Source organism: Schistocerca piceifrons, chromosome 5 (assembly GCF_021461385.2).
Source record: "Schistocerca piceifrons isolate TAMUIC-IGC-003096 chromosome 5, iqSchPice1.1, whole genome shotgun sequence".
In the NCBI taxonomy this organism is placed as follows: domain Eukaryota; kingdom Metazoa; phylum Arthropoda; class Insecta; order Orthoptera; family Acrididae; genus Schistocerca; species Schistocerca piceifrons.
The window spans coordinates 261,684,182-261,712,000 of record NC_060142.1 but is presented as its reverse complement, the minus strand read 5'-3'; the positions used below and the strand labels follow the sequence as shown (position 1 = coordinate 261,712,000).

The following is a 27,819-nucleotide window of genomic DNA, read 5'->3' as shown; positions in this document are numbered from 1 at the left end:
ATAAAAATTAATAGAAAGTAATCCAAAATTACTTGCCTGAGTGTTATTCTGTCTACCGCGAACATATCGCGGTAGACAGAATAACACTCAGGCAAGTAAATACGAATACCATCAACTACTTGGGAAATAAAACCACATCAGATGGCAAAAACTTATCCCACACAAAAAGTAGATGTGCACAGCCAAAGACGGATTACTGCAAGGAAAAGATACTGTCACATCAAAGACTTTAACAAAAAAGTTAAGGGCGCCTTCTGGAGCATGGTCTTGTCTGGGTCGTAAACTTGCGACTACAGATGCATGCGGTAAGAGGTGTCGAGAGAGACTTCGGGGGAGATCAGAGGTGATGTAGAAACAGGTTCACACGAAGAAATGTGACAAACAAGGAAAAGAGAGGAATTGAGAAAAAGAATTGCTGCCAACTAATCTCCAGACTGGGAATTAGGAAGTGACAAGCCGGACACTTACGGACACATCCCAAACATTTCGCGAACATACACGGAAGCACGGCATTTTTGTAGTACACAGAGGGAAGGGTGATTTGCCGTGTGCTTACTACAGTTAATGGTAGTTCAGAAATACTATTGGTGCCTCGTTAAGGCAGCGGCGAAGCATTCGGTGGCTCATTTGATTTCTTTTCGGTGACATCGCTCTGAGTATGAATAAGGCTTCAATATAACTTACGTTGTCACCATCTACGCAATGTAACAGCATTACCGGCGTCCTGCGATGTAGACATTACGTTTCCACACCAATTACGTAGTTTACAAGAGGCGGTGAAACTTTCAAAACAGTTCGAATATTCTGGGCATATCTATAAGCTGCACAAAATTTCGAATGTCTTGCTCTAAAAACTTGTAATAGTAGTTGAATGAAGCGCCTACAATTCGAAAGAGGGAGCGCTTAAGTTTCGTTTTATTGGCACGAGGCATCACTAGAGCGTTCGGAAAATCAGCCAGGAAATGGTGTACAAGATTGCGACTTAGCCGCAAATGAAGGCTGAATTCAGAAGCATTTCAAAACTGCTGTTTAGGGCGGATAATGTGCAATCACAGTTCAGTTCCACGTCACAGAATTTGAGCGATGCATTTAAGCTTTCTCACTTTCATACCCACTTTCCTGTCGTCTCACTGTTGAGCAGCTGCCATCTCCGTAAAATAAAACATCACGCCTCTGCAAGAGCCGACATATAAAACAGCGAGGGGAAAGTTATTTTGATTAACTTGTGTCCCGTAAACGTCCCGTAACACAAAGGAAATTACAATTCACACTTTCGGCAACACGCTTTCATGTTCGAATCGCAGGAAGAAAGACGATTGGCAAATTCGCAGTAACACTCGTTAATGTCATTTCGCAAAATATACTGTGTTTGAAAATTACAAAAAAATGGCTCTGAGCACTATGGGACTTAACATCTGAGGTCATCAGTCCCCTAGAACTTAGAACTACTTAAACCTAACTAACCTAAGGACATCACACACATCCATGCCCGAGGCAGGATTCGAAGCTGCGTCCGTAGCGGTCGCGCGGTTCCAGACTGTAGCGCCTAGAACCGCTAGGCCACCCAGGCCGGCTTGAAAATTACAAACTCGGTATTTTAACAGCGTATTTCCTCGAGATGTACAAATCCTATCTTATAGATCTTGCATCTGGATTTTGACGGACATCATCGTGAAACTCTCTCACTCACTAAAGGAACCCATATCGATAAGCGTCGCTCTTCTTTGGATCTTCGCCAATTTCCTCTACAAATCCTGATGAGAAATACTCTTTAGGATTCTTCCACTGAATCTGTCAAGAGCCCCTTTTCCTATAACGAGTTTTTTTTATGACGCTCGTAAATGCCTCATAATGTCAAGGTCGTCTTCCTAGTTCGGAAACGAAAAAGTTACTGGAGTCTGGGGAGTTGAGCACGAAGCAGCTACATGCTAGCAGCGGTTGCAGTTGCCACGTACTTGAATCATATGGCAATTCTTCAAGAAAGAACAGTGAGAGGTGGCGCAATTGTTACAGGCGTCAGCCAGCACACGGGACAAATTAGTTAACGCTGACATGGCGTTCTACGAGTTTTGTGACGTCACTTCCTGCTATTTTTCGTTTAGGAGCCATTTCGTCATGTGAAACTCAAAATAAATTCTTCGATGTTTCGGCAACGTGCCACGTAAAGCAGAAACAAAAGAAAGCATGAACGCTCCCTGTTTCACAAGCAGAAATCAAGGCGCCATACTGTATTTGGCGTGTTTGAGTACTGGCGTGTTGAGAAGCCCATATTCGGTTGGTTTTATGTTATACGTTACACCCTCTGAATATATGCAGTTTCTAAGCACCAGGACATTGAATGTCTCAGGCACGAATCGTTACTGGTATGTAATAAAATAAAGGGAAGCGCCATACTAGTGGTTAAACAATGTTCAAATTTAGTTTAATTCACGTTGTAATGCGCGTGTTGTGAGACTAAGTCATTTCAAGGCACTGAAAATTCGCTAAAAAGTGACGTTCTTGTTAGGATTTGTTGTAACTAAATGTCAATAACATTTCTGTGATTAAAGCCTTTAGAAGTTTCTAATGTAAAATATAAGAACGATAAATGCTGATGTTCAATACAGCGCAATTGGTTAAGGAGGATTCAGGTCCAGCTGTGTCCATTTTTTTTCCCCCCGTTCACGTCTGCTAAAAGGTTATAGGAGTTTCCTCTGAAATTAATAGAAACAATTTCTGTAATAATTTATTTTATGTACATGAAAGTACGCTCTGTGAGGAGTGAGTTTGTTCGATTTGGCGAACAGACACCTTTAGCTGACGAGCACGAAATCACGTTAACCACCTCGTGGCGTGTGCCGACAACATGTCACTGGATTCAGGAGGAGAAGGGAGAAGGGGTCCAAACCTCTTCATGCCATCCATATTTAGGTTTTTTCGTGGTTTCTCTAAACGATGAAGGCAAAAGCTGAGATGGTTTCTCTGAAAAGATATGGCCGATTTTCTTTCTTGAGATCATTAATCACCTGGCTGTGGATAAAGCGTCATACTCTAGCCTTCCTTCCCGTTTTCAACAAATTACATTGACTCGTTTACTTCGTTACGTACACAATGTTCCCAATTTAAGGCATCATCGAAAAGGCATTGCATGTTCAAGAACTGGGCGTTCTCACATCCCACGAAATTTCCAAAAATTGCTCTGAGCACTATGGGACTTAACATCTGTGGTCATCAGTCCCCTAGAACTTAGAACTACTTAAGCCTAACTAACCTAAGGACATGACGCACATCCATGCCCGAGACAGGATTCGAACCTGCGACCGTAGCAGTCACGCGATTCCGGACTGAGCGCCTAGAACCGCGAGACCACCGCGGCCGGCACGAAATTTCCATCTGGAAAACATTTCGAATTCAATAACGAGGTTTATCGTTGCAATAGACTGGTATTTTGCAAACTTTCCAGAACCTAATTTCCCGGTTGAAACCACCTCGCGTCGACAAGCACTGTCCTAAAGGGAGAGTACGTCAAAATAGTTCATTTTATACCTGAGATATAGCGCCTTTCAGAGAACTTTCCATTTTCATTCGTGGTGGGTGTAATAAAATCTTCAGCCACATCTTGACGCAATTTTTATGAATAGAAATTTTTCTTCTTGTTTGTGGATCCGTTGAGCTAAACGTTACGATACGCAGCAAATATATTCATGCTACTCGGATCGTCTGCGTCTTACGTCCCTACACAACCTTCTAGTAAATAGCCCGCTTAATATACGCGGGTAGAATTGCCGAGGCCCTAGCCAGTACAGAAAGACGACGGCGCAGAAACGTGGCTAAGTCACGAAGGACCCACCTGTAGCGCCAGAATTTCTTAACAGGTCCCTACGACTCACTCACAAGCTATCCCCCTCTCTTAACACTCATGCTTTTCTATTCGTAACTGCATAAAAGAAAAACTATTTTACAACGAAACACGAAGGAAAAAAGGTCTTTTACTTACAGGGTGTTTCAAAAATGACCGGTATATTTGAAACGGCAATAAAAACTAAACAAGCAGCGATAGAAATACACCGTTTGTTGCAATATGCTTGGGACAACAGTACATTTTCAGGCGGACAAACTTTCGAAATTACAGTAGTTACAATTTTCAACAACAGATGGCGCTGCAAGTGATGTGAAAGATATAGAAGACAACGCAGTCTGTGGGTGCGCCATTCTGTACGTCGTCTTTCTGCTGTAAGCGTGTGCTGTTCACAACGTGCAAGTGTGCTGTAGACAACATGGTTTATTCCTTACAAGGGAACCTCCCCATCGCACCCCCCTCAGATTTAGTTAAGTTGGCACAGTGGATAGGCCTTGAAAAACTGAACACAGATCAATCGAGAAAACAGGAAGAAGTTGTGTGGAACTATGAAGAAATAAGCAAAATATCCTAACTGAGTAGTCCATGCGGAAGATAGGCAATATTAAGGGCAATCGTAGCTGTGAAAGCCATGGTCCCGTGGTTAGCGTGAGCAGCTACGGAACGAGAGGTCCCTGGTTCAAGTCTTCCCTCGCGAGAAAATTTTAATTTTTTATTTTCAGACAATTATCAAAGTTCAGGCACTCGCACATAATCAACTTCGCTCTTCAAAATTCCAGGACATGTTCAGATTTGCTTGGACATACGCAGGATTTGACGGTCTACACACGGAAAAATTTGAAAACGTTAAAAACATATGTTTTGACAGAGAACAGGGAAATTTGTGCGACTGTGAAACAGTTGCATTCATTTGATGCGGTTTATGTGACAAACTCTTATGTTTTCATCACCTTTTTGGGAGTGATTATCACATCCACAAGAAAACCTAAATCGGGCAAGGTAGAAGAATCTTTTTACCCATTCGCCAAGTGTACAAGTTAGGTGGGTCGACAACATATTCCTGTCATGTGACGCACATGCCGTCACCAGTGTCGTATATAACATTTCAGATGTGTTTTGCTGTGGAGGAATCGGTTGACCTCTGACCTTGCGATCAAATGTTTTAGGTTCCCACTGGAGAGGCACGTCCTTTCGTCTACTAATCGCACGGTTTTGCGGTGCGGTCGCAAAACACAGTGAACAGAGACGTCAATGAACAAATGGACAGATCATAACTTTGCGAAAATAAAGATAGTACAATTTTCGCTCAAGAGAAGACTTGAACCAATGACCTTTCGGTCCGTAGCTGCTCACGCTAACCACGGGACCACGGCGCTGCCGAGCACATACTATCCTTGATGTTACATATGTTGCGCATGGACTACTCAGTTTGTATGTTTTGCTTATTTTTTTCATAGTGCCACAGAACTTCTTCCTGTTTTCTCGATTGATCTGTGTTCAGTTTTTCAAGGCCTATCCACTGTGCCAACTTATAACTAAATCTGAGGGGGGTGCGATGGCGAGGTTCCCTTGTTAGAACAGAGGATTTTTCTGGTGTTGGAATTCCACCGCCTAGAACACAGTGTTGTTGCAACAAGACGAAGTTTTCAACGGAGGTTTAATGTAACCAAAGGACCGAAAAGCGAGACAATAAAGGATCTGTTTGAAAAATTTCAACGGACTGGGAACGTGACGGATGAACGTGCTGGAAAGGTAGGGCGACCGCGTACGGCAACCACAGAGGGCAACGCGCAGCTAGTGCAGCAGGTGATCCAACAGCGGCCTCGGGTTTCCGTTCGCCGTGTTGCAGCTGCGGTCCAAATGACGCCAACGTCCACGTATCGTCTCATGCGCCAGAGTTTACACCTCTATCCATACAAAATTCAAACGCGGCAACCCCTCAGCGCTGCTACCATTGCTGCACGAGAGACATTCGCTAACGATATAGTGCACAGGATTGATGACGGCGATATGCATGTGGGCAGCATTTGGTTTACCGACGAAGCTTATTTTTACCTGGACGGCTTCGTCAATAAACAGAACTGGCGCATATGGGGAACCGAAAAGCCCCATGTTGCAGTCCCATCGTCCCTGCATCCTCAAAAAGTACTGGTCTGGGCCGCCATTTCTTCCAAAGGAATCATTGGCCCATTTTTCAGATCCGAAACGATTACTGCATCACGCTATCTGGACATTATTCGTGAATTTGTGGCGGTACAAACTGCCTTAGACGACACTGCGAACACCTCGTGGTTTATGCAAGATGGTGCCCGGCCACATCGCACGGTCGACGTCTTTAATTTCCTGAATGAATATTTCGATGATCGTGTGATTGCTTTGGGCTATCCGAAACATACAGGAGGCGGCATGGATTGGCCTCCCTATTCGCCAGACATGAACCCCTGTGACTTCTTTCTGTGAGGACACTTGAAAGACCAGGTGTACCGCCAGAATCCAGAAACCATTGAACAGCTGAAGCAGTACATCTCATCTGCATGTGAAGCCATTCCGCCAGACACGTTGTCAAAGGTTTGGGGTAATTTCATTCAGAGACTACGCCATATTATTGCTACGCATGGTGGATATGTGGAAAATATCGTACTATAGAGTTTCCCGGACGGCAGCGCCATCTGTTGTTGAAAATTGTAACTACTGTAATTTCGAAAGTTTGTCTGCCTGAAAATGTACTGTTGTCCCAAGCATATTGCAACAAACGGTGTATTTCTATCGCTGCTCGTTTAGTTTTTATTGCCGTTTCAAATATACCGGTCATTTTTGAAACACCCTGTACATCTACTTCTCGTTGGCGGCACAAAAGCTTTCTTAGCCGCTTAGCTGTCTCTGTGACTCATTGACTAACGACCTGCCTGTTGACTGAGAAGCTCTTTGTTAAGGTCAGTACACCTCGTAGTCGATAAAGAACATGTCTGTGTGCTTCCGTCACAGTTTGATTTGTGCATTGGTAGCGCCCAAGCAGTAAGAGCGTGACTAAATGCTTGATTATGTGAGTCACATACAATTTTACCAGTCCAAATCAAAAAAGGTGGTTACTTCTCCTGGTTAAAACATTGCATTTAAGAAATATTCCAATACAAAAATTTCTACGCGATTCAAATAAGACACACATGCCTGGTTACGATGTAAGTACCTTACTGTCAAAGTACTATATATATTCACTAAATGCGCCACACCTAGAGTACTGTCCACTTAGAACTTAAGGGGCGTGGTTTATCGCCATTTGCCTAAAGCAATTATGAGGCGCGATCATGAAGAGTGTGAAATAAAAATTCCGCGACTACAATATACGGAGAATAACCAAACCTTTATCAGAACAAAAACTATCAGTTTTAAGCGCGCTTTCACTACCGTTAGCAAACAAACGTCAGACGTTGTGCAAGTAAACAACTGGTTTGTGACGAATAGTTCACTCAGCTCAGATGCGTATGGAGGCTGTTCCTCTGACATAATTCGCTGTTTTTCTTGAACATCCAAGAAAATTAAACATTTCCGAGGGACGACGAAATTTCCAAGTGAATGCGAGACTCATACCCTAGACGAGAGTTATGAAACTTTAAAAGAGACCAGCAAGAAAGCTGTAATTTTTGTTATGAGATGTATCTCTCGTTCAGATAAGTCTACTTTTAATTGTGCTCACAGCCCCCTAAATCTCTCTGAACACACAGCATGTATGTTTCCTGGGCCGAGAACGGATATAATCACGTAACTTCTAAATTTGTAAATTAACAGTTAATCACTCAGCCACCACTCCACAAGAAGCAAGTTTCATAATTGACAGAAAGAATTCGGGCACGACTTAAAAATATGGATACAGATCATTCTTCATTGCAAAATTCACGCCTAATGATGAACTTAGGAGAGTTATATTTTGGGAATATCTAGCACCACGATCGCTTCAGGCGGCTAACGATAGAGCTACTTCTGTAGTAGTTGCTAATGATCCAAAACTACTCAACTTCTAAACTTAAATGCTGATTGATACCGGTCATATATAGCCTCGACTGACCTGTGGTGCCGGCCGCTGTGGCCGAGCGGTTCTATGCGCTTCAGTCCGGAACCACACTGCTGCTACGGTCGCAGGTTCGAATCCTGCCTCGGGCATGGATGTGTGTGATGTCCTTAGGTTAGTTAGGTTTATGTAGTTGTAAGTCTAGCGGACTGATGACCTCAGATGTTAAGTCCCATAGTGCTTAGAACCATTTGAACCATTTTTTTTTTTTTTTTTTTTTTTTTTTTTTTTTTTTTTTTTTTTTTTTGACCTGTGGTGTATTTGCAGCCGTGGAATTTTTCTCGATATTCTTAAGAAAGTGCCCGACCATTTTCTGTACTTTGCTTTATTGCATATGTAAGTTACAAGGGAACAACGGCCTTGCCGCAGTGGATATACCGGTTCCCGTCTGATCACCGAAGTTAAGCGCTGTCGGGCGTGGCCGACTCTTGGATGGGAGACCATCCTGGCCGCAGTGCGCTGTTGCCATTTTCCGGGGTGCACTCAGCCTCGTGATGCCAACTGAGGTGCTACTCGACCGAATAGTAGCGGCCCCAGTCAAAGAAAACCACCATAACGACCGGGAGAGCGGTGTGCTGACCACACGCCCCTCCTATCCGCATCTTCAGCCAAGGAAGACAAGGCGGTCGGATGGTCCCGATGGGCCACTTGTGGCCTGAAGACGGAGTGCTGCTGCTGAAGTTACAAGGGCACATAGTGTGGCTCGCAGGGGTACAGAGCGATTGTGGCTAGACATTTCAGCACTGTAATCATTGAGTGATTTGAAATGTTCAAAATAATTCCTTCCAGTAATATGTAGTCTGTTTTAATAACTTGGTTAGAGCATTATTAGGGCTGGGAACTTTTTTCATGAAGTGTTACAATAAAAAATAATAGTCAATCTAAGCATCGAATAAAAACAATATTGCACAGACAACTTTGTAGTCAGGGGCAGCCATAAACTCATAATATCATTCGGAAGATAAAACCGCTTCAGCTGTTAAGTACTTATTTATAAGCACGGCCGGTTTTGCAGCATTTTTGCTGCATCATCAGGTGCAATAAAATCAAGTCTTTTCTGACCACAAAAGAGAATGGGTTAACCTAGCGTTCATAGTCGTCAATTTTTCGCTCAATTATAAAATAGCATAAAACAACATACATGTTCTTGTGGTGCCATGAGTACCAGTATATGGTCAGCTAACGCGTCCTATAACACCGAAAATGCGATCAAAAACCGACCACATATGAGCATCTAATATTACAGAGTTAAGTCCGGGAACACTTTCAATTATTTACTGCACAAGAACTAAACATTGTAGCGATAACATACGTATGTCATTTTCAAGAGCAACTCTGAAAGTTTTTTTCAGGTATACTGCCACAGCGTAGTTTGGTAATTTGCCGATTGTAGCGCCCAGTCGCAAAGATGGAGAGTTTAGTTGCGGAAAGAGCTTTCTGTGTGTTGGAGTTCGACAAAAACAAGTGTGCTACAGCTGTTCACCGGATGTTGAGAACAAAGTACGGTAAGAAGCCACCAACAAAGAAGGCCATTTACCACTGGCACAACAAATTCGTTACGACGGATCGCTTGTGGCCAGCAATGAGAAGCGGACGTCCCAGTGTGAGTGAAGTGCATGTGGAGCGCCTGCGAGGGACATTCATAAGAAGTCCAAAGAAATCGGTGTGTCGTGCATCCCGTGAACTCTAAATGGCTCCAATGACAGTGTCCGGCTACAAAATGAGTCTATGAAACCATTCAAATTGGAGCTAGTGCAGAAGCTTAATGACGACGATGCCATGCTGGGACTGGTATGGCAAGAATTCGATTACTGTACTGACGTCTGCCGGGTCACTCACGGTTAGCATAACGAATGTTTGTATAAAAAAAAAAGGTTCTTGTGCAATAAATAATTGAAAGTGTTCCCGGACTTTATGTACACCCTCTATGTACAGTTGAGCAGCACCAGTCCCTCATTTACATAAAAAGGATTGAAAAACATACTGGTAAAAGCCCCAATTATTCAGTCAAATTGTGGTTCATTCCCCCAAAAAATCCCATATAAAACTATTTTTAGGCTTAGCATGAAACTGAATATCGTGTCGTACTTAAACAATTCAATCGGCAGAAAGCAACGCACTGCAAAGCCAGACGGCAAGAGACTGCACTTACCACCGCCGGCGCGAGCACTGGATGTTTAACAGGCGGCGTGTAAAGACGGAACTGCGGAAGCGCCATATGGAGGTTCATGTGGAGGGCGCATGACCTGATTTTACTGCACTTTGTCGTGACTAGATTATTGTTCACTGCGCATTTCGTCCTGCTTTTACACTAGTTTCTTCTTCTTCTTCTTCTTCTTCTTCATAAAAAAATTCACTTACTCTCCAAACAAGAAATTGGTCAGATTTCGTTGTTTTCATTCCATGCGGCTTGTTATACGGTATCAGAGCACACAAATATTCGTTTTGTGCTGTACACGGTGATTTTCATTTACTCCTTAATTGGCAACAAGCAGAGAGTTGGTGTTTTACAAATAAACCAGCACGCAAGGCCGACAGGTATGGGGCTACGCCGCTGTGTAATGAAAGGTGCACCACGGCGAGTCTGCAAGATAACTCCACAATGGAATTCCGCAACAGATAACGCCGCGCGCTGTGCCCAGCAGCTGCCGCGGAACCGTACATTCAATCTCATTACATTTTCCGCAGAGCCCAAAAACTAAAAAAGGACAAAAAAAATTACATATGTCCAGGAGAAGAGAACTTATTGTTTGAACTAACTGACATAGTCTTAATTTCATGTATTTCTCAGTGAGAATATCTAGTTAACCTTTAAAATAAACCACTCTTAAAACGTCCCCCAAGAAAATGCGAAGAAACATTCGGCCTTTCCCAGGAACACGCTACACTTACATGGCTACTGTACTCTTCGTGTCGCATTCGTTTCAGGAAGTGGTCAAACCACAAAGCATGAAAGACACTCGCCCCAGGCAACAGCTGCGCACCTGCAGTATCAGTACTACAATATTGCTGAAAACGTGGATCTACTCGCGAAAAATAATATTTTCTCCAGGGTGGCAACAACATGATATACTTCCTACGGTTACATTTCCAGTTAGTCCTGAAGTCCTTTAACAGCTACAGATTTCAACAAAAACAGTCAAACCAGCCGCTATTGTTTGGTACACACTTCTATTAGTACCGCTAGGAGAAGTTGACAACAAAGGTACTAATGTACTTTCGTGTGTAAAAACGTTAGTAAACTTCAGTGCATTTAGGTAGTTCGTTTCATGTTTAACTATTTTTATAGTGCTCCGTATTGTTAAATTTCATCCATTTACAATTGACTGATCTTTTAGTTTTCCTACATGTATTTCAATGTACTCCTAACACACAACATCTTTACTACTCTTTCGACGTCGTCGTCACCACCACCACCATTTGCTATTATCACCCCTATTACTATTACTGCTACTAAGCCAACGCTGCAATGTAATAACGAATGTTCGTTCGTTCGTCGTCTTCCTTGCATCTTAGGCTATATCGTAATATTTTAACCATGTCGAGAATACCAGTGAGCCATAATTTGTGCCAAAATTTAAAAAAAGTTACACGTTTGTTTGTGAGGCCATCTTCCGCAGCAGTGTTAACATGTGTTATTATAGGTTATTTTTCTTGAGCTGACTGCAATGTAATTAAAAAGAATTGCACCATTTCGCATTTATTTACAAAGCATCTTCTGTGGTTTTCTGTAAATTGGAAACACACGGGGGACTGATGACCTCAGAAGATAAGTCCCATAATGCTCAGAGCTACTTGAACCATTTGATACACACGTTTGTACATTTATTTGATTCTTTTAGGTTAAAAACAGCCTTTTCTTTATTAAGTTGGTCTGCAAGCTACTTACGGTGTTTCTTTACATAGTCTGCACCTTCCCCTCTTGCTAGCAGTGGTTGATGACAGTTTTCATTTCACATCTGCAGTTTTTGGCATTTTGCGTTATTTCCTGCGCTGCGCTATTTATAATTGACTTTCTTAACTGTTTTTCATTCATCACTCCAAAAGTGTTTACGCCTATTCGTTTGTTGTCGTTCACGTTGTGAGTGTTGCCAAAAACTGCAGTTGTGAAATGAAACCTGTCGACATCAACCACTGCTAGCAAAAGGGGAAAGTGCAGACTATGTAAAGAAACACCGTAAGTAGCTTGCAGACCAACTTAATAAAGAAAAGGCTGTTTTTAACTTAAAAGAATCAAATAAATGTACAAAAGTGTGTATCCAATTTACAGAATACAACAGAAGATGCTTTGTAAATAAAAGCGAAACGCGTCTAGTGTAATTCTTTTTAATTACATTGCAGGCAGCTCAAGACACACAACCTATAATAACAGATAAAAATTAATTTTGTCATTGCGGCCCGAACCGCTGACAGTCATTAATTAGTTTAAATTGTAAAAACATTGTGTTTTAATGTGGTTAAATGACGCTGTTTGTTTAACCCTTTTAGTGCCAAATACGATCTGATCGTGATCCAGATTTTCGGCGAAAAATGCCAGTAACGATCTGATCGTGATGCCTTTCTCATTCGCTAGGAAATACTAACAACTTTGCCTTCAAGCACGGAAAAAATGAATGAGAAAGGCATCACGATCAGATCGTTACTGGCATTTTTCGCCGAAAATCTGGATCACGATCAGATCGTATTTGGCACTAAAAGGGTTAAACACTGTTAAATTCTAAATTACTTGTTACTTTGCTTGCCGTGGTTGTTGCATTCTCCGTCAAAATAATCACGCTTTCTAAACGCGCCATCAGTTGACTGCTCTATCAGCGGAGCACGAAACAAAAAGCGATTACGAGCTTCTCAAACAAGAGATAAACGACAAGCATGCAATGAAGCACGTCGTTTACGAGTTGGTCTATTGTGTGCATCAGAATCAAAAGAGCAATGGACAGTAAGACTCAAAACAGAAGGTTTACGAGGTACTCCATCTCCCGAACTGTGCATTTGGATCTTGGATGCAGGCTTTAATCTTAACCGACATTGTTGTAGAATGCACCGAGCGAAGACATCGGCAAAATACGTAAGGTGTGTGGGCACTGCTGTGGATACAAATTCAACAATGAAATATCAGGAATGTGCTGCCAAACGGCAGTTATCCACGCGTTCTATCATTTAAAAAAATGATCACCCTTCACGCATTCGTAAATCCGAGTTACATTTACCTTATCGCTTGTTTAATTTTATTTCTTCTTGCAATAAAAAAGTATCAGCTACCAAGTGTTATTCAAACAGCATAATGATCCCTCACAATGGAACAAATTATATTGTGGAATATCAAACTGTTTCACCAATACGTGATAGAAATTATGCGAAAACCGATATGACGTTTCCTCTTCATTCCATTAAATCTAAAATCGTTGCGCTCAGAGGAGAACTCTCATTTGCGACATGCGACTGTGAACGATGGAAGAATCAGCGACAGTGGCAAAATGGTCATACTTCCAACAACGTTTACAGGCAGTCCGCGACAAATAAACGAATACGCACAAGGCATGCTGACTTTTTCATGACATTCACATGCAACCCAGAATGGGACGAGATATACGCGCAAACAAAGTTGACACTCGTCACGGTGGCTGATGAGAGCGACCGTAAAGGAATTTTCCATTTACAGGAACTCCCATCAGTCACCGCGCGGAGTGTCTACTTCATTTGCGCGAGTAATAAAAGAGCTTCTACTACCCGGTCTGGCTCTAACCGATCGGCAAGATTTGGCTGCACGAATTTTTAACCAAAAACCCACGCTACTGATGGATTTTATTGTGAAACATCACGTTCACGCTGAAACTCAATGCTGGATGTTTCCATTGAAAGACCAAGAGAGGCCTTCCTCATGCCTATATTCAAATATGGCGCATAACGAAAATACACTCAGATTAAACTGATGACGTCATTTGTGCAGAAATGCCAGATCTTGAATGAGGTCGACTGCCGTTCGATATTACCACCGAAAATACAGTGCATGGACCATTCGTTGCTATGAACCATGCGTGGCAGACAACAAATGCACGAAAAAGTATCCCAGAGAATTCATTCATGAAGCTCGCACCGGTGATAACGGCTATCCTCCAGACATACACCGTAAATCAGATGACAGAGGTCGCACAGCTACAATCAGAATAAGAAATGCCGATACTGGAATCGACAACAAATGGATTGTGCCTTATTCGCCTCTTATCATAAACATTTAAAGCGCTTAACAACATGAAGTAATGCAATTCCATAAAATCAACAAGGACAGCGATATGGCAGTATTAAAAAATGATAATCCAGGTGCGCGAACGGATGAAGCTATTCGATTGCAGACAGGTCGATGTATCAGCAGTAGTGAGGCGGGGTGCGCATTTAGAGTTTGCAAAGTCAGTCGGCATCTCAACGCTGTTCACCTCAGTGTTCAATCTGAAAGTGGACAAAGATTCTATATCACGGAAGAGGTTGCACGAAATGTTGCTACTGCCCCAGCACACACAAACACTGATAGTATTTTTTTTTTTGCTCTCTGCGAAGGTGTATGTGCTAAAACATTACCATACGCGGATCTACAAGAATACCACATAGAAAAAATTCCAACGACTTAAACAAGGCAGGCGAGTTGAAGAATCTGTGTTCGGCTGAAGCATTGGGCAATATTTATAAAGTGCAACCAAATAACGCCGACTTTTTCTGAGTCATCAGTCTCCTGACTCGTCTGATGCTGCCCGCTACGAATTCCTCTCCTGTGCCAAGCTCTTCATCTCAGAGTAACACTTGCAACCTACAATTATTTGCTGGATATATTCCATTTTCTGTCTTCCTCTACAGTTCTCACCCTCTGCAGCTCCCCCTAGTGCCAAAGAAGTCATTCCCTCATGTCTTGGCAGATGTCCTATCATCCTGTCCCTTCAACTGTCAGTGGTTTCCAGATATTCCTTTCCTCTTCGATTCTGCGCAGAATTTCCTCATTCTTTACCTTATCAGTCTACCTAATTTTCAACATTCGTCTGCAACACCACATCTCAAATGCTTCGATTCTCTTCTGTTCCATGTTTCCTACCATGCAATGGTGTGCTACAAACGTACTTTCTCAGAAATTAGTCTACTGATTGGCAATGCTGCTAATTGATGTCAAAAGATCGAACAGCATTTGCAAATTTGAGAATGATCGGCGGCGTAGAATCCCAGACATACAGAGAAACTCGCCAAAAATTTCATTTATCCAAAATGGCAATATTGGGAAATTACATTGATGGACGCCTCTGTCAGCAGTCATCCGCGACCAATACGAACACAATTCTCTATCATCTTGACAATATGTTCGCCATCCAATCCTAAATATCGGCGGGAAAAATTCAGGGAGTACTTGAGCGAAGACATTTTACTCCGTATTCGAAACGTTAGCAACAGTAACACCATTCCATTTTCGGACATCATTTTCAGTGAAGGGCGGATATAAATGGGGCATCCACGAAACCATCAATAACGAAACATTTGTTCGACTTTTCACGGTTGCACCAAAGCGTTCTGAGTATGAACTTTTTGATACATATTTATTGAGAGAACAAACAATTCAATGCTGATGACCTGAGTGCATTTGTCGAAGCAAATAATTTGTTGCAGATCAAATGGCCAGTGGTAGAGGCGAGCTAAAAAGACAGTTATACGACCGTTGGCGCAGGAGAACGTTCCTTGTCAGTTTGCTATCAACTCAAATTTGTTCTCACAAGAGTGTCGCTTTAGTCCTTGCGCCATCAGATATTGCGGCTACATCACTGGACAGTGGACGAACAGCGCTCGTATTACCAGTGAATATACAATTTGCCGAAGCGCGAACATTTAATATTTCCGAAGGATCTGACACTAGCAAACTGATTTCCCTGGATGAATGAATACAAGAAACGCTTGAAGCGTTTTATCGAACTCTTCAAGTTCTACTGGCAAATGAAAACCCATTCAGTGGAGCTAACGATTTACGACAGTCTGTATCATGCATATCAAAATCAACATCAGCTGATGAACTCATCACTTCCCTCAAAGCATCGCATCTTTGGAGGCATGTCCAGAAACATTTAAGACCAATATGCACGCACATCTTCAGCGCAATGCGCCAATCATATTTTCGAGACAACTATTCGGCACTGGTAACGGAGAACTATCAGTTGATACTGACACTGCCAAGGAAAAAAGCAACGCACTCAAGGATTGCATTCTGAGGGGTTGTAGTGTTGGTGGTTCATTTGATTGATTGATTGATTGATTTCGTAGAGGGGACCAAACAGCTAGGTCATCGGTCCCATCAGATTAGGGAAGGATGGGGAAGGAAGTCTGCCTTGCCCCTTCAAAGGAAAGATCCCGGCATTGCCTGAAGCCATTTAGGGAAATTACGGAAAACTTAAATCAGGAGGGCCGGACGCAGGTTTGAACCAAAGCCCTCACGAATGCGAGTCCAGTGTGCTAACCACAACGCCACCTCGCTCGGTGTGATTCATTTGTCACGATCCTTGGTGACACATTGCGCCCGGGAGGCCTGTGTGTGCACCGTCTGTTTTGACCCTGTAGACAGTAACTGTGCTCAGATTAGAGGCAAATTGTGTTTGCAAGATTCATTCTGGGTAAAACAATGCCCCATCGACGAGTATGTACTCTTGTAGAAAACCTTCAGCTATCTGAAAGGGGTCGCATTGTGGGACTCCAGGATGTTGGATAGACGTATCGGCGGATTGCTCAACATGTTCGACACATTGTATCGGTTGTGTGTCGTTGCTTTCAACAGTGGTCTGCGTCTGGACCAAGTTCTGGACGTTCGCGTAGTACAGACGCACGTCAAAACGACGCTTCGTACGAGTAGCGTTGACCGACCGAATACCATTCAGGGAAGACTTCTGGACATCTGTTGCACCTGCAGTGTCATCAGACACCAGTCGGAATGGTCCGATTGTTAAAATCACGTGTATGTGTGACAAGGCTACCACTGACACCACGACACGGCCATGTATGGCTACTCTAGTGTGGCGAAAGACTTGACTGGAGAATGGATTGGCGTTCTGTTGTCTTCAGTGACGACAGCAGGTTCAGTCTGTATGGACTAAATTTATACGTGTATGTCATAGACCTGGAGTACAGCATATTCTGGAATGCATTCGCTCACGACACACACTTCCGATGCCGCGCGCGCGCACGTGTGTGTGTGTGTGTGTGTGTGTGTGTGTGTGTGTGTGTGTGTGTGGAGGGGGGGGGGGGGTGTAGACATCAGGTCAAAATCGCGATCATATTTGGTGTTCCTGCGGGGGTAAGATCCCCGTGCTAATGGAATTTCTTCGACACGAAGCTGATGTGCTGTTTCAGTAGGCAATGTACGTCCACGTACGACGGCTGTGGCGCAACGTGCTCTTCGTGATGCACGCTACCGCCTGGCCAGTAAGATCACCAGATCTGTCATCACTGGAACACGATGAGATGGGAACTTACTCGTTCTCCAGGGCGTGCAAGAACCACTGCCGAATTGCAACAAAAGGCGCAAGATGCTTCGAATATTCTATCGGAGGATGCCATTCGGTACTTTTAAGAAAGATTGCATGAGGGGTACCCCCTCTGCGTTGACGGTAGAGGGGTAGCACTGTGTATTGATGCGACTGTTTAGGCATCCTGTACCGTGACATGTGTGTTTGGTCTGCGTTTGTTGTATCCTCTTACAATGATTAACTACCTATCAACTCAAATGTCAATAAAATGACCTGTTCCTTGGTGGTGTTGCATTTTTTTTTCTTCCGGCAGTGTACATTAAATGGAAATTAAACTTTAGTGTCATTGTTCCATCGATCGATCAATTCAAAAAGTTTTCCCACAAATTTCCATCCATTCAAAAACTACATTGGCATTGCGAACGTGCTATTTTAGCAGCAAAAAGCACGGACGTCAATGTAGTCAGTTGCCGGCGATTCTGACACCTACAAATCGATTGACGTCGCTATGTCTGCGGACGAAATTCTACACTGTCAAATGAGTTTATACATTCGTTGGACCCTTCTGGTGCGCCACCAAGCATTGTTTGTTTTGTTTTAGGGCGCAAAAACAACTAGGGTCATACGCACCTACGTCAGAACCATAGAACACAAAGGGGGGAAAAGGGAGTTGAAAACGACTACACGTTATGGCCAATCGACGTAAGGAAAATCAGCTACAAACACGGTCTTGGAAAGGTCCATAAAACATGCCATAGAGACACGGATGTCTTTAACTAATGATTAAATGTTCGTCGCCATATTGCTGAAACGGACAAAAAGTAAAACGCGGTTGACAGCCCGAGTGTCCTTCGCTAAAACGTCCGATAACTCAGACGGCAAACATAAATGAGAACGTAAGTGGTTTTAAAAAAAGGGCATTCGGTCAAGAAATGACGAACTGTCATAGGTTGAAGACAACAGTGTTGGGGGAGCACCATTTAACAAATGGCGATGGTTAAAAGGGCAGTCCCCAACGAAAAACCAGCTAAAATGATCTCCTCGTGGCGAGAGGGCCGACAGGAGGTCGTCCAAGCCGATGAGAGAGGCTCAATTCCCCAGAGCTTGTTCCCATGAAGGGAGGACCAGTGGCGATGCCAAGTGACACCATCTGCTGACAGACGGCAACATAAGAGATCAATGGACGGAATGAAGACCCAGAGGGCAGCAGGTACGGGGACTGCAGCCTTGCAACAGAGACAGCGGCATCGTTTCCATGTCACCGCACGGATTACCAATAAAAGTCGGCACACCAATAATTCTTTTATGCGACATTAATCCATCACGATCGTGCAATGGAACCCGGCTCCCTGTCAAAAAACTGATGGCAGACGCCATCGAAGCGGCAATAGCTATCTACATGCCATTTGATTTCTAACGACTGCAATCCCCCGTTCGCCTTGCATTCTCAATGACTACCAAAAAGCACAAGGTCATTCGCTTGAAGTGTGAGGATTAAATGTGGAGGACCCATTGTTTTACATGGTCAATTGTATGTTGCATGCTCACGAGTGGAACAACTGAAAATTCTTTTTACAGAAAATGGAAAGACCCAGTATATTTTATTCGCTCAAGCACCTTAATAAACCTTTCCTAACGTAATTTAATGCACAAAAATATTGTATTTCATTTATTTTGTACGTGTAAATCTGTGTGCTTTATATATGTGTACCTACTTAGAAAGAAAAGTAGGCATGCAACGAACACGGGGCGTCTGCTACTCATGCAATAAATTATAAGCATCCTCTATCCAAAACCTATTATAGAAGGACAGACAAGTGTTTTAGACAGTAATAAATAAATATATAAATAAATAATTCTTGTCATCGGTATTTGCTCCTATGACTGCATTCTAAAAGTAAGAATTCGCAGTATTATCGAGACGATGACTAAGTATGGCAAAATTCTTTACGAAGTCTTAGAAAGAAAGAAACCTGAAAATCTCTTAGAAAGATGAAACGATAATACGATGCTCTTATGTATGATGAAAGTTTCTTAGAAATTACCGGAAGAAGCAGAATATGTACCTTCGAGACAGTCAACATAAAAAATGTATGAATGTGTGTAGCGAAATTTCCAGTCAGAGCAGACTATCAACTCGCAGCTATCAGCAGCGAGATAAATACAAATATTTTTCATCGTATACGAAGCCTTAATCCAAGGAATTACAGAGCAGAAAATATTGCCCAAGATAATGCCGAAATAGCTTGACATTTGAGCACGAAAAATCTTTCACGTTAAGATAAAATTATATGTTGTTGTGTGAAAGATTTTCCGTTACAGTCCTGTAATACCCAACAATTTCAATGAGCGATGTTGAAGAAAGAAAGATTACTGTTTAATGTCATCAGCGATGAGATCATCAGGGGTGGACAGACGAAGGTAAGGCAGATTAGGGTGCGTCCCGAGCACGCACTGTAAAGTAGCATCATTCTTCGTTCGCTACAGCCACGAACTGAATGCGGCATGAAGTCGAGCACTATTCCAAAAGGCTTGTACAACCGCTGGCTTCTCATGGTGGTGCCTCATAACTGCTCGTAGGCAGATAGCGGTAAACCGCACTACCGCTTGCCGTACTTTGACAAGACTGCCTCGTGATAACAATTTTGGACCAAACATGAATATCTCGTCAGACTCCAGAAGTCAAGTGCGAGGCAAACGTAAACATCGCGAGTCACACGCGCGGAAATGAAAGTCGAGCCAAGTTACAAACACCATGAGTCTAACCCATGAGACAAACACTTATCCGTTACAATCTGAGCTTAGTTATCGTCACGCCGCGATAACTGGTCATAATTCGTTAAATCTGCGTTACAAAGCAAGCATGCTAGTGATTTTGTACCTTTGTTTGTGAAGAAAAAATTAATTAAGCCTTACAAGAGAGGGGGGGGGGGAGGTGGGTTCCGTGGAAGTAGTGATAAAGAATACAGTGATAGCGACGTGACTGCAGAAAAGGAATGCGGGTAAAACTTAAATTTAAATTACTATAGTGAAGAGCAAAATACAATATCTAAATCATGTGTATCATGCATTTGGCGGAAAGCGAAAAATACACCAACTTTAGCAAATATTCTGAAGCCAATGACAGAAAAGTATCTATTTCAAATCATTTAAGTGAATACCCATCATTATTAGAGGGATTTTCTAATATGTTTGATGTCAAATTGTGGGAAATACTTGTTACAACAATAAATCTCTTCGCACGTCAGATAATAAACAACGAAGGAAAAAAAAAGTGTATGACACTTGGTACCCAGTTACTTTCCACAAAACGAAGGCCTATTATTGCACTGTGCATTTTGATGGCTCAAGTCAGAATACTAACTATCCACATGAATTGGTCTAAAAGACCAGTGGTAGAAATGCCAATTTTTTAAGTAATGTCTTAAAAAGATTTAAACAAATTACATTTTCTTCACTTTTGCAATATGAGACAGTACTGGCCGGCTTCGTTAAGACAAAGACATTAGGAAAGAAACTTAAATATACGATAATGATCGAAGCAGAAGAAATTAACTAAAATTTGTGCTGCAGCCGTGACTCGAACCCGGGGCTTCTTGCTTCCTAGGCAGAAATGCTAACCATTACACCACCGCAGTACAATGGTCAACATTGCTGGACAAAGTACCAATTGATTGCCCTTCCCAACATAAACTTCAATTCATATCTTCTGCTTATTTTCCCTTACATTGTCACTACTGCCAGGGCTCTCCGACATTGGAATAGCAACACAACGTTGGACATAATGGGAAAGTCCGGTACCATAGGAGATCTTATAATTAAATGTTTCCCTGCGACATTTAAGCCTCTTCATTACCTGCTTAGCAAGGAAGAAGAGACAGGTTTGAGTCCCGGCTGCAGCACAAATTTTAATTCATTTCTTCTGCTTCGATCATTGTCGTAGATAATGAAGAGACTTAAATGTCTCAGGGAAACATTTAATTATAAAATTTAAAGATAGTTGCACACCGTTGAAAATTGGAATAAAAGCTATAAACTATGTGAGATAAGTGCCGGTAATTGTTACGGTTTCAAAATATATACTGGCCAGGACAAAACCGATAGATATAACAGTGCATCTGAGAGTGCTGTCATGGACTTGTCACAATCCATACTGAATAAGTATATTTTATTCCTTGTCAACCGGCAATACTCGCCTAACGTATTTTTAAAATTACACCACGAAAACACAAATAAATATGCCAAACTACACAAAAATAAACTTTAAAGAAATGAGAATGTTCATGGAGAAGTTGTGATAACATGTTGGCTCTGAAATGAAAAGACAAGGGTGACATGCACATGATATCAACAAAACACGAAAGTGTAGTTATGGTTGAATAAATATACAAACAGTTTATAAAAATAAAAACGACTACATGCATCCTTGAATACCATAAGGGATTGGACGGAATTGATCGTCAAGCTCAGATATTGGCCTATTTCCCAATTATGACAAAATTCCTCAATAGGTGTCGAAAACTTTTCTTTTTAATATGTCGGATACAACTGTTCAATATGTCCATTATCCATAAAACACACGATCAAAGAGAGAAGACATCTACATCTGTGTGATTATCCTGCAATTCGCAATTAAGTGACTGGTAGGGGGTTCATCGAACTGCCTTCAAGTTATTTCTCTGCCGTTCCACTCTCGAATACCGCGCGGGAAAAAAGAACACTTAAATCTTTCCGTGCGAGCTCTGATTTTTCTTATTTCATTATGACGATCATTTCTCCCTGTGTAGGTGGGCGCCAATAAAATATTTTCGTATTCAGAGCAGAAATTTAGTGATTAAAATTTCATGAGAAGACCCTAACGCAACAAAAAACGCCTCTGTTTTAATGACTGCCACTTCAATCCGCATATCATGTACGTGGCACTCTCTTCCTTCTTTCGCAATAATGCAAGACGAGCTGTCGTCCTCTGAACTTTTTCGGTGTCCTCCGTCAATCATACCCGATGCGAACGCCACACCGCTCAGCAATACTCCAGAAGAGGGCGGAAAAGCGTAGTGTAGGCAGTCTCTTTAGAAGACCAGTTGCACTTTCTAAGTGTTCTGCCAATAAATCGCAGTCTCTGGTTCGCTTTCCCCACAACATTATCTATGTGATCGTTCCAATTTAATTTATTCGTAATTGCAATCCCTAAGTATTTAGTTGAGCTTACAGCCTTTAGATTTGTGTGATTTATCATGTAACCGAAATTTAGCAGATTCCTTTTATTACTCATGTGAATGACTTCACACTTTTCGTTGTTTAGAGTCAATTGCCACTTTTTGCACCAAACATATATCGTGTCTAATTCATTTTGTAATTGGCTTTGATCATCCGATGGCTTCACAAGACGGTAAATGACAGCAACATCAGCAGACAATGTAAGAGTGCTGCTCAGATTGTCTCCTAAATCTTCAGGAACAGCAGAGGACCAAAACGCTTCCTTGGGGAATGCCACACATGACTTCCCGTCAGTTATTACAAACTGTGATCTTTCTGACAAGAAATCACGAATACAGTTACACAACTGAGACGGTATTCCGTAAGCACGCGATTTGATAAGAAGTTGGTTGTGAGGAATGGTTTCAAAAGCCTTCTGGAAATCTAAAAATATGGAAATAATCTGACGTTCCCTGTCGGTAGCACTCATCATTTCATGAGAATAAAGAGCTACAATGATATTTCCATCCCTTTTTGGCTATTTGTCAATAGTTCGTTTTCTTGGTGGTAATTCATAACGTTCAAACACAGTATTTAAAAATCCTAACGCAACTCGATGGGACTGTCTCCTTTGTTTAGTAATACGGTGACCTGTGAAACTTTTTCTGAATCCGTGTTTGTTGTTTGTCAATAATTCGTTTCCTTCGAGGTGATTCATAATGTTCGAGCACAATATTTGTTTGAAAATACTACTGCAAATCGAGTTATATAGGTCTGTAATTACGGGGATTACTTTTATTTCCCTTCTACGGTATAGGTGCGACTTGTACAACTTTCCAGTCTTTGCGTACGGACCTTTCGACGAGTGAGCGGTTGTATGTGACTGCTAAGTATGGACTATTGTCTCAGCCTACACCGAAATGAACCTAACTGGTATACAATCTGGACCGGAGGCCTTGCTTTTATTATGTGATTTAAAAATGCTTCGCTACACTGTGGTTATATACATCCAAGTTATGCATATTGGCAGTTGTTCTTCATTCGAATTCTGGAGTATTTACTTCATCGTCTTTGGTAAGTGGGTCAGCATATGCTGATTACCGAATAAATATAGCACAGGTAATTTTTTTAAAAAATGTTAAGAGAGTAGCGGAGATGCAGATAGAAACCACAGGCTAGACTTTGACAAAAACATGGCAGGAAATCGACCGTGACCTTTTTCAAGGCACCATCCCAGTATTCCCCTAAACCAGTGATTCCCAACATGCGGTAATTACCACCTGAAGGATAAAATGAAATTTTACGAGGGGTAAAAACAAAACGATTCGATTCTGTCTCAAAAAGAATACGTTGGCCGTTGTAGGCTGTATTGTGTTTTATCGTCCACGTGCTATAAGCTAATTTCGGCAGTTAGCCATTATCAAGCTCATTTGCTATGACATGTATTACATATCGTGCTCATCACACAATGAGCACGATATGTAATACATCACACAGCAAATGTGCTTGACAATGACTCATGGCTCAAATCAGCTAAAAGCACGATTTTAATAAAGCAGAATAGATCCTACAGCGGACAATGTATTCTTTAATTAAACACTTCGAGGCTGTGGATACCCACGGATGCACAAAAATACTGTTTCAGTCACGATACTAATTTTTTTCTAAAGATCATTACTATTATAACAATTTTGTGAGAGACTAAAATTGATTATATAAGATATCAATAATTACTTTTTCTCAATCAGTAGTATTAATGTGGTGGAGGTTACAGGAACCTCACATATTCCACCCACTACACACTTATGCTGTGCTTTTTCCCGTACATCACTGATGATAAAAGTGTGACACATACGTAAAGAACGCTAAACATCTCAAGAAAATGTCTTCTACAAATTGTACATAGTAACTGCAGTAGTCCACAAATTGCTTCATTACTCGCTTCTGGACATGAAAGGAAAGCAGTTGTTGGGAAGGGAGTGAGACAGTGTTGTAGCCTCTCCCCGATGTTATTCAATCTGTATACTGAGCAAGCAGTGCAGGAAATAAAAGAAAAAATTGGAGTAGGTATTAAAATCCATGGAGAAGAAAAACTTTGAGGTTTGCCGATGACACTGTAATTTTGACAGATACATCAAAGGACATAGAAGAGCAGTTGAACGGAATGGAGTGTCTTGAAAGGAGGATATTAGAGGAACATCAACAAAAGCAAAACGAGGATAATGGAATGTAGTCGAATTAAGTCGGCTGATGCTGAGGGAATTGCATTAGGAAATGAGACACTTAAAGTAGTACAGAAGTTTTGCTATTTGGGGAGCAAAATAACTGACGATGGTCGAAGTAGAGAGGATATAAAATGTAGACTGGCAATGGCAAGGAAAGCGTTTTTGAAGAAGAGAAATTTGTTAACATTGAGTGTAGATTTAAGTGTCAGGAAATCGTTTCTGAAAGTATTTGTATGGAGCGTAGCCATGTATGGAAGTGAAACATGGACGATAACTAGTTTGGACAAGAAGAGAATAGAAGCTTTCAAAATGCGGTGCTTCAGAAGAATGCTGAAGATTAGATGGGTAGATCACATAACTAATGAGGAGGTATTGAATAGGATTGGGGAGAAAAGTTTGTGGCACAACTTGGCTAGAAGAAGGGATCGGTTGGTAGGACGTGTTCTGAGGCGTCAAGGGATCACCAATTTAGTATTGGAGGGCAACGTGGAGGGTAAAAATAGTGGAGGGAGACCAAGAGATGAATACACTAAACAGATTCAGAAGGATGTAGGTTGCAGTAGGTACTGGGAGATGATGAAGCTTGCACAGGATAGAGTAGCATGGGGAGCTGCATCAAACTCTCTGGACTGAAGACCACAACAACATGCAGATAAACGAATTAACTGACAGCAATACACAGCAGCAACTACATATGGTCTACTAGAGTGCTGTATATTATTATTATTATTATTATTATTATTATTATTATATTACTACTAGTGGCTGTGGTCAGACAAAGCGTTAACAGTCTGAAGTCTTTTTACAATAAGTATAGTGCACACCTTTCAACTTGGTTCATTTTAAGTGGGGTTGCGGTCTGCAGGTCAAGCAAGTGCCGCAATGAATAGGAGAAGTATATGGAGAGAGGAAGTACATTTTATAACAGGTGTGTACCTGACTGTGGATGGTTAGTAGTTCGTACCACTTGCGAAGCAGCTCGAATTTCTTCCGTCATTCGTCCTCTCACAAAACACACACACACACACACACACACACACACACACACACAAGCGCGCGCGCGCACGCACAATATCATTCATCTTTCATTGTTTTAAACCTGTGTTCCAAAAATAGTTTTTCATTCTAGAATTTAGTTAGCTGCTAAGATTGGTGATAGTGTGATGGAGGTCGGGGAGGGGGGTGGCAACAGACGACACTAAGGGGGGGGGGGGGGAAGAGCTGAGGTTCTAGCTAATTTCTTAATTGCACTCAGGGGTAATGATCCAAGAGAGATTGGGAACCTCTCTAGATGCCTCGGAAAAGTCGCAGTGGTTCACCTCCGTCTCTAGCTTTGGTAGTTTTGAGTCACTGATTTTATCGAAGGTGAAAGTTCAAAATTTGATCTTCGAACTTAAAATGGTAGCAGCACGTTTGCCAGCTACGTACCAATCTGTTCGCCTGGGGGGAGGGGGGGGGGGCGGTTGCGGTCTCCCGTGGTGCCTAGATCTGGCACAAAGGAATACGGCTGTTTACGAATCGCCTTAGGTACGTCCACAATGCAGAATTAGTGGCACCTTCTGTAATGCATATTTCATGCACAGTTTAGTTACTTCATGTGCGAAGCAATCGGCCTTTATCGTCAGCTCCTGAACCTGAAAAGTACTCATAAAGAAAAGTGTGTGATCTTGTGTTACTTCAGGAACTTGCTAGCAAGTGTAAAATTTGTGAGGAAAGCTAATCCACAAATGGAGTAACAGATGGTTTTTTAAAAGGATATTTACATTCTTTAAACACCACTGGAGACGAAGTATGCAGGAAACTCTAATATGAAAAAAGGTTTACCTCGCATTTCTCCTCTTCAGCCGCGTCACGGGAAGCTAAGGAACACATTAACTTTGAAAGAATCCTTGCTGAGAAAAAGAAAACAGGATACGCCGAACCCTAAATAAAATTAAACGACAAGCTGTATTGTGGAACAATTATCCTTCAAGACTTATAGTTTAATTTCGTGGCGGGTCTATGATTTCAACGTTTAATCCAATGTGTCACGCCACACAATCAACTGAGGTGATCCCATTTCTCTTACTTTCAGTACGTGTATGTCCATTATACACTGAAGCGCCAAGGAAATTGGCGTAGGGATGCATTTTCAAATACAGAGATATGTAAACAGGCAGAACACGGCGCTGCGGTTGGCAACGCCTATATAAGACAACAACTGTCTGGCGCAGTTATTAGATCGGTTACTGCTGCTACAATGGTAAATTATCAAGGTTCAAGTGAATTTAAACGTGGTGTTATAGTCAGCACACGAGCGATGGGACACAGCATCTCCGAGGTATCGATGAAGTGGGGATTTTCCTGTACGATCATTTCACGAGAGGTCCCGCGAATATCAGGAATCCGTTAAACACCGAATCTCCGACATCGCTGCGGCCGGAAACAGATTATGCAAGAACGGGGCCAACGACGACCGAAGAGAATCGTTGAACGGGACAGAAGTACAACCCTTTCGCAAATTGCTGCAGATTTCAATGCTGGGCCTTCAAAAAGTGTCAGCGAGCAAACCATTCAATGAAAAATTACCGATATGGGCTATCGGAGCCGAAGTCCCACTCGTGTATCCTTGATGACTGCACGACACGAAGCTTTACGCCTCGCCTGGGCCACCAAACACCGACATTGGACTGTTGATGACTGGAAACATGTTGCCTGGTCGGAAGAGTCTTGTTTCAAATTGTACCGAGCGGATGGACGTGTAAGGGTATGGAGACAACCTCGCCGGCCGGAGTGGCCGAGCGGTTCTAGGCGCTTCAGTCTGGAACCGCGCGACCGCCACGATCGCAGGTTCGAATCCTGCCTCGGGCATGGATGTGTGTGATGTTCTTGGGTTAGTTAGGTTTAAGTAGTTCTAAGTTCTAGGGGACTGATAACCTCAGAAGTTAAGTCCCATAGTGCTCAGAGCCATTTGAACCATTTTGAGACAACCTCATGAATCCATGGACCCTGCATGTCAGGCTGGTGGAGGCT

General features: G+C 42.2%; 1 protein-coding gene and 1 non-coding gene across 4 annotated transcripts in view; both read right to left on the bottom strand.

Annotated features, from left to right (window-relative positions):
* LOC124797962 (protein enabled) overlaps nucleotides 1-27,819 on the bottom strand; it is a 190,569-nt gene that overhangs the window by 101,186 nt on the left and 61,564 nt on the right. The gene's annotated exons all lie outside the window — the stretch shown is intronic.
* On the bottom strand, nucleotides 20,952-21,024 carry Trnap-agg. The gene has a single exon. It is a non-coding gene; the product is annotated as a tRNA-Pro (tRNA).